Consider the following 12417-nt stretch of genomic DNA (forward strand, 5'->3'; position numbering starts at 1 on the left):
CAGCAGCTATTGATGAACAACAGAAAATATACAAAGCGTAGAAAATGAAATAACCTCTGACATGAAAGTCGACTTTTCGGGTTAACTCTGTGACTCTTCAACAGAATGTTTCTTACTCATAATAATTACACACTCGTCTGATGTCAGAATTTGACATTTCCTTCTGAACGCACAGCCTATAGAAAGCTGAACACCTGAACTTCAGGGCTTGTGATTTGGTTGACGTTTTCTGTACTTCATCTTCTTCCATTGCAAACGAGGTCTGCTATGAATTGATTTTCCACCCCAGAAGACGTCATGACCACGCCGCGCCCGCCTGATCTGCAATATAAGGAGGTGCTGCTGCTGACCTGAACAGACGTCTGAGCGTCAGCGCCACCACCATGATGAGATTCGCCGCCCTGCTGGTTCTGCTGTGCCTGTGCTCGATGGAGATGGCCTCTGTGAGTTCTCACTTAATGACATTTACAGTTAGGTCCATAAATATTTGGACAGAGACAACTTTTTTCTAATTTTGGTTCTGTACATTACCACAATGAATTTTAAATGAAACAACTCAGATGCAGTTGAAGTGCAGACTTTCAGCTTTAATTCAGTTGGGTGAACAAAACGATTGCATAAAATGTGAGGCAACTAAAGCATTTTTTTTAACACAATCCCTTTATTTCAGGGGCTCAAAAGTAATTGGAAAAATTAAATAACTGGAAATAAAATTTTCATTTCTAATACTTGGTTGAAAACCCTTTGCTGGTAATGCCAGCCTGAAGTCTTGAACTCGTGGACATCACCAGATGCTGGGTTTCCTCCTTTTGAATGCTCTGCCAGGCCTTTACTGCAGCGGCTTTCAGTTGCTGTTTGTTTGTGGGCCCTTCTGTTCAAAGTTTAGTCTTCAACAAGTGAAATGTCTGCTCAGTTGGGTTAAGATCAGGTGACTGACTTGGCCATTCAAGAATTTTCCACTTCTTTGCTTTAATAAACTCCTGGGTTGCTTTGGCTGTATGTTTTGGGTCATTGTCCATCTGTATCATGAAACGCCCGCCGCCCAATCAATTTGACGTCATTTAGCTGGATTTGAGCAGACAGTATGTCTCTGAACACCTCAGAATTCATTCGGCTGCTTCTGTCCTGTGTCACCTCATCAATAAACACTAGTGTCCCAGTGCCACTGGCAGCCATGCACGCCCAAGCCATCACACTGCCTGACTCCACCGTGTTTTACAGATGATGAGCTGTTCCACGCCTTCTCCATACTTTTTTTTGCCATCATTCTGGTAGAGGTTGATCTTGGTTTCAACTGTCCAAAGAATGTTTTTCCAGAACTGTGCTGGCTTTTTTAGATGTTCTTCAGCAAAGTCCAATCTAGCCTTTCTATTCTTGAGGCTTATGAGTGGCTGGCACCTTGCAGTGCACCCTCTGTATTTACTGTCATGCAGTCTTCTCTTTATGGTAGACTTGGATATCGAAACGCCTACCAAGCCCTGGAGAGTGTTGTTCACTTGGTTGGCTGTTGTGAAGAGGTTTCTCTTCACCATGGAAATGATTCTGTGATCATCCACCACTGTTGTCTTCCGTGGACGTCCAGGTCTTTTTGCGTTGCTGAGTTCACCAGTGCTTGCTTTCTCTCTCAGGATGTATCAAACTGTAGATTTTGCCACTGCAATATTGTAGCAATTTCTCGGATGTTTTTCTGTTTTCGCAGCTTAAGGATGGCTTCTTTCACCTGCATGGAGAGCTCCTTTGACCGCATGTTGTCTGTTCACAGCAAAATCTTCCACATGCAAGCACCGCACCTCAAATCAACTCCAGGCCTTTTATCTGCTTTAATGATAAGACATAACGACGGACTTGAACACACCTGCCATGAAATAGCCTTTGAGTCAATTGTCCAATTACTTTTGAGCCCTTGAAGTGAAGGGATTGTGTTAAAAAAATACTTTAGTTACCTCACATTTTTATGCAATCGTTTTGTTCAACCCACTGAATTAAAGCTGAAAGTCTGCACTTCAACTGCATCTGAGTTGTTTCATTTAAAATTCATTGTGGTAATGTACAGAACCAAAATTAGAAAAAAGTTGTCTCTGTCCAAATATTTATGGACCTAACTGTATACACAAATATGTCTACAAAACCTTTTTTTTGCAGGTTCCCTGTTGATAATTTTCTTCCTTGTTCTTTTAAACAGCAGGTCATCTGAATTCTGTTTTCTAATTCCTAAAGTCTCATCAGACTCTGATTCTTATTTTTCAGATTTCTGACTTTCCAGCTGACCTGGAGGAGAAATCGCCTTCAACCATAAAAGCTGTGAGAGCTGGTGAGGTGAGGTGAGTAGAATCAGAGGATGTGCTGCTGGAGGATTTCTGTCAATTCTGTCTCTGGTCCTCTGTCATGTGAGAGACAATCAGGGGATTCATCACAAACAATTTAATCTCTTAAATCTCAACTGTAAATAAAAAGAAACTAAAATCCATTTTCTCACTCAAAGTTAAGGTAGTAGCTTTAGAACAAGTGTGCCATTAAATGCCTGATAAAACACAGGAGTTCTAAACCTCGACAGTTAAAGCTGAATTCATACAAGGACTTTTTATCTGCAAGTCACGAACGTTAACTTGTGCTTTGTATGTCACCATCTTCTTTGTTAAGCATAGTTATAAAGAAATTGTTGTCATGTTCTATGTAACCAGTAGGGTACCACTGAGCCCCAAACCCCAGATCCAATAACGTCTAATCCAGCCACAGGTTCAAATAATGGATATTTTTACTCCAATAAGCACTAAACACAATGAAGCTCAGCCAACACCAAACAAACAGTAAACCTTCTCCTCTCCTTCCTCCTCCAGCTGAGTGTTGCCCACAGGGTTTCATGGGAAGTGCAGCCTTGTCAGGGTCAGAGTCGGGAGGCGGTGGGCTCCTTTTATACCGGACCCAGCACAGCTTCTCATTACCCACCATGACTTGTGTGGAGTTCTTCTGAGTTATTTAGGATCCTTGGTGGTCCTCCACTGACAGTGGCCTTTGGCACTCAGGGACCCCGAGAGGGATGCACATCAAGAAAATCCCCTTCCCATGAATCTCTGGCACCTTCCACTTTAAGTCATGTCGTTGTCCAGCAGGATGCCTGTCTGTCCTCTGTGTCACTCACACCTAGCAGGTTGTCTCACTTTTGATATCACGTAGTTGTTCATTTATTTCTTCTCAAACAGCAATGGTTGCCACAATTTAGTATTGTGTTGTGCGTAAACATCGCCATGTCACGTACAGCAATACTGCCAATCGTGTAACGCACATCGCACAACATTTTCTTTGTCATTGTTCTGTGTATATAAAACACTGAGAGTGCACTTGATTTACAGTCAAAGTTTTTAATCAAATTTATTTAAATCTTTCATTTTTGCTCAGCAGTACAGGAAGCTAAAAGGCACTTCATTGAACAAAGTGGTGTTAGGACTTTACTGCTCTGTTTTCTCAAATTTGCGTGTTTAGATTTTTATTACCAGTTTATGACCCAAGCCCGACTCTTTAGTGTTCTTTTTCTGTTTCTTCCTTTATTTTTTGGATTGTGACTGTATTTACAGCCATGTTTATAATTAATTTCATTACATAAATCATTTTAGAACAATCCTTCTATTATTTTCATCAAATGTTCTTCATCTCCTAAGACATAAATTCTTTTTTATCTAATCTTGATCCACTTCAAATCACAAAGCAAGCAGATTCTTCACTTGATACCCCAATTCCTCCACAATAGTCACATTTAGCCCACCCTGCCATGAATAAGAGCAAACGCTCCTGAACGTGACGGAATTCTGTCTAAACATTGAGGAGCATTTGGAGAGCAGACATCCAGCAGTGAACTTCAGATGCTTCACTCGTCCACTGCCAGCTCTCACCACCATCTGGCCTGAACATGAGGTCACTTTACTGCTGACACATGGCAGGGGTCTTACATCGTGATGATTGTTGTCCTGGCCCAACTGAGTCAGCAGGTAGACCTCTTCTCTTCTCTATAAGTCGTTTCATTATTGTTAAAAATGAGTCTTGACGTGGCCAAGTAACAATGAGATTTAATGATGAAGTGAGCCTTGTGTGCCCACACAGTCATAAGAGGGGCTCAGCACACCAGCCTGTGGAGTGACAGTACTGGGGTCAGCTTGGAGGATGTGACGCTGCCATTCACACATGCTGAGGTCTGTTGGTTAGGAAGTCCAAAACCCAACTGCAGTGGCACTGAGTCCTAAATTGAGGAGTTTGGTCATCAGGTCTGCCCGTCCAGCAGAATTAAATGCTGAGCTGTGGTCAGTAAACACGACTCTGACAGAACAGCAGGGCTTTGGACTTCAATCCCAATACTGACATGTTGTGTCACTTCACCTGCCGGTGCTCCATGTTGAAATACAAAAGAAATGAAACAAATTGGATCTTAAATGTTGAAAGTCACCTTAGATAAAGGAGTGAGCCAAACAATAAGTTTAGAGGAGACTTGTGTTCACTCCGAGACGACACAAGCGATTGTCAGCATTTGATAAGTGATGTGCGCTCGATGTCCTGATTTGTTCTGATGTGAGGACCCCCTTGATCAGGCCCTCCTCGGGGTCTCCAAGGTGTTTTATTGTCTTCTAACTGTGAACATTTCAGGAGCTGCTTGAACCTTTAAAATGCCTCCCCTTTGTTGTCTTTATCAGGAGCCCTGGTGGTCTCTTACAAGTAACGATTCTTGTCTCCAGTCGTCTTTCTTCACATCCTCGGTGTCCGTGTTTGTGTTAATATAAACTGTTTCTGTCTCAGCCCCTTTTTGTGTCTCTTTGACTTTTTCCTTTTGTTAAATATGTGTATATACAGTATACAGTACAGTGGTCCGGAGCAGAGGGGGTCTCAGAGCAGGTCTTGAGCTTTGAAGGGGTTTTTAAGTTTGGATTTAATGGCTGTTTTGGTGTTCAATCCACTGTTATAAGGTTGGTGTTTTGTTATATGTGAATTTCTCATGTTGATGTCTTTAACTTTAAAATAATAAAAAGCTAACCATGCAAAAAAAAAAAAATTTTTCCAGTTGAAAATTCAGTGCCATCACCAAGCCTTTAACATACTTATTGAGAATTAGAGGACAGTTGAATAGCTGAAGTCCATAAAGTGTGTGTGTGTGGACAGCCGTGGTGTTGAGGGCACTGAAATAGACAGCCTGAGCCTCCATACTGTGATGGGCACAGCAAGACGGTAAGTGGGGTCTGATGGAAGGAGGCTTTAATGGCAGCCTGCCCTCTAAATGGTGTTGACACGCAGAGGAGCCTTTAGCACGAGGTGGCAGGACTCTGTGATGGACAATTTTCATTTTGTTTAGATAAGGAGCAGGCTGTGAAATGTGGTGAATTATGTGGTGAGAATAAAAATGAGATTATTTACTGTGCCAGCGATCACACAACTAGAAATCATCTTCTCAAGGGACAGAGGAGACAGACAGGGATGGAAATGCACTCCTAATTTGTCATCTACGCTGAATCCTTACAGGGGAAACATGACAGCAGGAGGAGGAGGATATGGAGGAACATTTGGAGGAGGAAGATCATTTGGAGGAGGAGCAGGAGGAGAAGTAGCAGGAGGATATGGAGGTGCAGGAATTGGACAATATGGAGGATTAGGAGCATATGGATCATATGGACCATATGAAGGATGATCTTTCAGGAATTGGTAAATTGGTAAGCATATGTGAGCTAAAGAGCAAATGATTGTCTTAATGGAGGGCTAATTAGATTACATCAGATTAGATAAGATTATTTTATTTGCCCCGAAGTGGAAATTAAAATATTATAGAACCTTAACAATATATACACACACACACAGCAGCCTCTTTATTAGGTACACCTTTTCATCTGTTTGTTAACACAAATATCTAATCAGCCAATCACATGGCAGCAACTCAATGCATTTCAGCCTGTAGACATTGTCAAGATGACCTGCTGAAGCACAAACTGATCACCAGATTGATGAAGACTGATGACTGAAGTGACTTTGAACGTGACCTGGTTGTTGATGCTAAATAAGCTGGACTGAGTATTTCAGTAACTGCTGATCTACTGGGATTTTAACACACAGCCATCTCTAGGGTTTATAGAGAATGGTCCAAAAAGGGGAAAATATCCATTGAGCGGCAGTTCTCTCGGCAAAAATGTCTTATTGGTGCCAGTGGTCAGAGGAGAATGGCCAGACTGATTTGAGTTGATAGAAAGGAAACAGGAACTCAAATAAGCACTCGTTACATCTCAGGTAGGACCACACCGAGTGCCATTCCTGTCAGCTAAGAACAGAGAACTGATGCTACAATACGCATGGGTTCACCAAAACTGGATAATAGAAGGTTATAAAAATGTTGCCTTGTCTGATGAGTCTCAGTTTCTGCTGTGACATTTGGATGGTAAAATCAAAATTTGGTGACAACAACATGAAAGCAGGGATCAATCCTGCCTTGTATCAACTGTTCAGGCTGGTGCTGGTGCTGGTGTGATGGTGTGATATTTTCTTGGCACACTTCAGGCTCCTCAGTACCAACTGAGCCTCATTTAAATGCCACAGCCTACCTATGTGTTGTTGCTGATCATGTCCATCCTTTTATGAGCACAGTGTCCAGATCTTATGATGGCACCTTCCAGTAGGATAACCCGCCATGTCACAAAGCTCAGATCATCTCAAATTGGTTTCTTGAACATGACAACGAGTTCACTGGACTCAAATGGCCTCCACAGTCCCCAGATCTCAATCCAGTAAAGCACCTTTGGAATATGTTAGAGAGGGAGATTTGCATCTTGGATGTTCAACCGACAAATTCACAGCAACTGTGTGATGCTATCATGTCAAAATGGAGTACAATCTCTGAGGAGTGTTTCCAGCACCTTATGGAATCCACGCCATGAAGAATTCCAGCAGTTCTGAAGGCTAAACGGAGTGAACCCGATACTAGCAAGGTGTACCTAATAAAATGGCCAGTGAATGTGTATGTGTGTATATATATAAGACATAGAATACATATATAAAACACATATATATATATATATATATATATATATATATATACATATATATATATATTAAAAGACACATCAAAACATCTGGATTGGATAACAGAGAGCTGCTGCTGTCAATAACAGGGTTCAAGGTGGCAGTAACTTGTGTTTCAGCCATGAGAATATTTGAGAATCCCACAGGTGTGACGTGAGGTGATGGAGATGGAGTTTCATTATTGAAAACTTGCCTGTACTTTCATTGTAATATCAATACAAGTCCTGTTTAAATTTAGTCTGACATAAGGTGAGTCCTTGTTCAGGACTGTAATGTTACCCCCCACCTGTATTTGACACCTCCACCAGCTGTTTGATCAGACGCTGCTCAAGGCCTTCACTCTCCTCACTTTATATTAATTCATGAAGTCACAGAGCATCAAAAAAGTCATCTATGAAAGTTCAAGGTCTCTGATTTCTTGTACTCATTTGACCAGATGTCTCCTTCTCTTGTAGGCCAAAAGGACCAAACAGACCAATCATTGCCAAGAAAGAAGAAGTCAAAGAATGTCTATTAGTTTAAAATAAAACCAAACACATTGCAACCAACTAGCTGGCTCCTTATTCACTTGTCTGATTGTCCATCTTTGATTGTCTACTTGATTTCTGTTGTCTTTGGTGACCTTCACAAGAGCAGACTTGGTGCTATGAAATGCTCTGAACCTGACTGGAGGGACTCCATTAGATTATCATTACCAAGGAAAGACAGCAGCTGTGAAAAAACAAACATTTCAAGAATTTAGAGAGGAATCACAATTTAGAGATAAGACAGAAAGAAACTCGGGTCAAGTCCATGTTTTAAGCCCAGGCTGACCACTGCATGTTTGAAGGATGGAGGGACAGTAGCAATGGCAGGTCAACAATAACCTCAAAAGTCTCTCTGAAGAGACGAGCTGGAATGACATCAAGAGGGGAGGATGTGGGCTTCATAGTGGGCACAGTTTGGGCAAGAAAGGGAAGACAAACAGAGTCAGACAGTAAAGACAAGTCGGGGACAACAAAGGAACTGAGGCAGGTGGTGTGAGAGAAGATCTCATCTCATCAGTTTTATCAGTAAAAATTCAAAAACTCCTCACATGTATCAGTGCCTACAGTACAGCTAAGTGTGTCGGAGTACGGAGTGTAACTTATTGTGCTGAACAGAACTCTAGACATCTGATCATTGGTAGAAATATCACACAAGGGTTCTGTCTCAGCTAATTTGACAGGTCGCTGGAATTCAGACAGACGGGTTTTCAGAATCTCCTAAGATGTCTGTCATTTATCTTTTTCCATCTACGCTCTGTTTTCCTGCACTTCATTCTAAGAGTCTGCATGGAGTCGTTAAACCAGGGATGGCCTTTAGATATGGAGTGTCTGATTTTCACAAAGAGAATCAAGTGTGGACAGAATCAAGTGTGGATCTGCATGTAGAATTATCAGAGATTACACAGAGTAACCGATTGTGTGGCACAGAACTAACAACAGAAGAATTTACAGAAATATCAGAACAAATATATTTAGTGTAGGAGTTTATAGCATGAAGGCTGCTTCTTGAGACCCCAGGAATGACAATTTGAGAAGGTGCCACAGCACTGAGTATGACTGGCATTTTCTCATCATCACTGATAAAGAAACCAAATGATAAAATAAGATCAAGCATATGACCCTGAACGTGAGTAGGACCATTAACAGACTGAACAAGATTAAGAGGATCGAACAATTGAATAAACCTGGTAATGAACAGTTTTAAAGTACAAGAAACATGAATGTTCAAATCACCTACGATTAGTATTTTATCAGATATAAACTTGACCAGTGACAAAGAAAACAGAAAATCTCCTAATAAAATCTTCCGTAAAAAAAGCAACAGGCACTGCACCTCTTAATTCAGCTTTTAACAATTGTCTCTCAAAAGTTAATTATGTTTCAACGTGAAGTGTGTAATATTTATGAACATTTTTTAAAAACAATGAACATCCCGTCCCCCACTACTTTGCGTGTTAACAAAGCATACGGTCAGCAGTTGAAAGTTCTAACAGAGGTCTTGACTCACTAAAGTCCAGCCAGGTCTCTGTTAAAAATAAAAACTCCAATCCAGGAGGCACAATAACATCATTTTAATTAAAAGACTTGTCTTGTCATGCATGTGTTTGTGAGACTATCAAATATCACAGGCCGCTATCAAAAATTACTTCAATTCTACTACCAGCCACAAAAAGGGATTGGCGTAGTCGGCAAGATTCAAATGCTGCTGATGTGCCGTACAAGTGGACCTCATTCAGTGCAAATCACTAGCAACGAGCAAATTGAGTTCTGTGAAAACAGCAACAACTGAGCAGACAATTGAGATGTCAGTAAAGATGAGCAAATCATTTAAAGTCAGTGGGAGATAAACAAGGATGGCACAGTGAAGGATAAAAATCAGTCAGCAGGATACAAAATGGTCACAAAACAAACAGCAAGTCATGGGGATTGTGTGCAGTGTAACAGAATGTCACTTATTAATTATAAAGATGTCACAAATGTGGTAATTAGGTGACTCTGTCAGCCATTAATCAGTCAGACGTTTGGAGGAGGTAAACAGAAGCAGATCAGTGAGGATGAGCGGACCTGACTGTGTAAAATGTAACTGTGGAGAGAATGGAGAATATGTGTTGTAATAGCAAACTGGAGGAGCTCACCCAGGTGTCCATCACAGAGATCATAAACACCAGTAGAGATAGATTTAGGTGGTGTGGTGGACGGCTGGGATACCCCTATAATGGAAGGACCAGGGGAGAGAGCATATTCAGGGCATTACCTCTCCCATAATGCTAGAGGACAGCCCCTCTGACTCACAGCGGGTCCACAGGTTTGGAGCATGGAAGCTGAAGCTCTGCTGAGGCCTGTGGTCTCCACCATGGGGTGCCTGGATGATTGCTGAGCCTTTGGTTGAAGGTCATGTAGCACCTGGAGCACTTCTGGGTGACCTATAAACGGGGCCGCCTCACTCTATTCAGGGAGCCAGTTGGGTGGAAGAGGACGGAGTTTGTCAGGAGGAGTGGAGGCAGACAAACAGAAAGAGAGGGAAAATGAAAGAAGAGAATTGTGCTTTTGTGTTGTCCTTTGAACTCTGCTATACAGGTGGGAAACGGGGGAAGGCGTTTCCCACAAGATAACCGGAAAAAATAAAAAGCAGGTGTTTTGCACTTTGTGTTCTGCGTCTGTCTGTGTCGGGTTTGGGCAGTGGGAGCACCCTCTGGTGGCTACAGTGGGCAATCGTCACGTTAGCCCATTAAAAACTGCACACCATCCATGGGCATGAAAGCCAAGGCTGAGGTGGCAGACAAGGATGAGGAGTCCTAGCAGGGCACTTCTAAACTAACCCTCAGAAAGAGAGAATAGCGAGGGATTAAATTAATAGCAGCGCTGGCACTCAGGTTATTGGGCATCAGATCCTGGCCAAAGTGCCAGAGCACCCATTTATCATAAGAAGAGCACATGCAGCAGGTGCCAAAACAAGAAGGAATGACTTTCAAACACAAAATCCAGATTAATGACGACAGTATGTTGAAAGGGACTCCACAAGGAGAGCTGGCAGATTGAAATGTCTTGGAACGACCTGAAGTGGTCCTCTGCACATCCTGACCATAATCAAGATGGCTCATTAACTCCTTCACCACCTCAGATTTCTCTGGAAAGGCCAGATTTCTCCATTTATGACCAACAACTTGTACAGGTGCCTAGTGAAGTCCATCGTCAGTGGCTGCTTATCATCCTGGTACGGCACCAGCTCAGCCCAGAGCCAATGGGCACTACAGAGAATGGTGTAGTAGGTACAATATTTTGACAACCACAACTGCCTGTTGTTCAGGACATAAGAGAAAGGCAAACAGTTTCTTGAGCAGGTCTGGGTCGGGGAGCTCATCATGCTGGACTGTGATCCTCAGACTGAGACGCCATCTTTCAGGAGCTCTCTAATAAGAAGAGGTGAGGTCTCGGTGGCCATGGCCATGTGTTCTGTTACATCTTGTTAAACCTGTTCATTTTATTAGGATTTGCAGTTTAGCTCCATCTAGTGTGCATATCTGGTATTTTCCCTACCTTCCTCTTGCTCCTGTCATGTGACGTAATCAGGAAGTTAGTTTTGATTCAGGAAGGCTGCTGTCCTGTGCGTGGAAGCACACCAATCGCAGTCCTCTGTCATCTGCCCTCATCTTCATATTTGTGATATCATCGTCTGTATGTATTACTTTACTTTAAAGTTAACTTTCCTTTTATACATATTAGCAGACAGAAGTTACTCCTTTAGAGGTTTATTTGTGTATAATGGCACAGTAATTTACATTTGAATGACATGTTTGTTGTTTAATATTGTGACACTCAGACACACTCAATGTATAAAAACACTTTTTCTTCTAATATTGATGGAGTTGTACATTCAAGTAATGCGATTGCTACAAAACGGCAATACTCAACTTCAGCTCGCTCCTTTAGTCCCGATACCCAGTCTCACACACCAGGCAGCATCGGTTAGAGGTGGTGGGCAAACTCCAACCCCCCCTTTAAACTTTAATAAAACACGCCTGTTACCAAAAGTTATAACTCAACATTAAACACAGTAATTGTTTTAAAATCCATAATGAATTAAATCACAATTAACTGTTTAATTTTAGCTGCAGTGCCACAGAGCCTCCTGGGAGGTCAGTGCCGTCCGTCACTACATCACCCCCACCCAAGAGGGTTCAGTCATCCTCGTCACCCCCACAGTCTACAATAAAATTCTGATGCCAGTGTGAAGGACATCTTAGGTGCTGGGGTCTATTGGAAGGCTCCACAGAAGGGACTGTTGGCTCTGGTGTTGCTAAGTGGATTGGCGGGATGTTGGGGATTTCTGGTGCCCTCCTGGGTTTTAAAGGTGCCAGTTGATCCTGAGCACCATTAGCTTGTTCCTTTCGGGTTTCCTGATCCCATGCACTACTTCAGAGAGTCTCTCCAGGATCGCACTTGGACCTTCCCAGAGGGAAGAGTTTTGGGCACAATCACTTTTTGTGACAGGGGTTAAACACCCACACCTGGTCTCCAGGATCAAAAGGTCACCCCAGATAATGGTAGTTCTTTTCTGGTAGGCCCCGGCTTTAGTCTGGTGGCTCCTAGCAAATTCGTGGACTGTCTCCAACTGGTCCCGGAGCTGGGTCAGATACTCCAGACCAGGTGCAGCAGGAACCTCTTCTTCAGGATGCCACCCAAAGATGAGGTCAACTGGAGTATGGAGCTCACGACCAAACATCAGGTCTTCTGGGGTGCATCTGGTTGACTTGAAAAGGGCTGAGCGTTAAGTCCATAAAACATGTGGGAGACGTCGGTCCCAGTCCTGTTGGTGGGTTGACGTGAGTATAGCCAGTTGAGTGGT

At 42.5% G+C, this 12417-nt stretch overlaps 1 long non-coding RNA gene across 1 annotated transcript; it reads left to right on the forward strand.

Annotated features, from left to right (window-relative positions):
• The first annotated feature begins 368 nt into the window (after positions 1–368).
• LOC120519567 lies at positions 369–5534 on the forward strand. Its single transcript, XR_005631577.1, has 3 exons — positions 369–443; positions 2248–2321; positions 5500–5534. It is a non-coding gene; the product is annotated as an uncharacterized LOC120519567 (long non-coding RNA).
• Positions 5535–12417: the final 6883 nt, after the last annotated feature.

Source organism: Polypterus senegalus, unplaced genomic scaffold, assembly GCF_016835505.1.
Source record: "Polypterus senegalus isolate Bchr_013 unplaced genomic scaffold, ASM1683550v1 scaffold_1346, whole genome shotgun sequence".
Lineage (NCBI taxonomy): Eukaryota > Metazoa > Chordata > Cladistia > Polypteriformes > Polypteridae > Polypterus > Polypterus senegalus.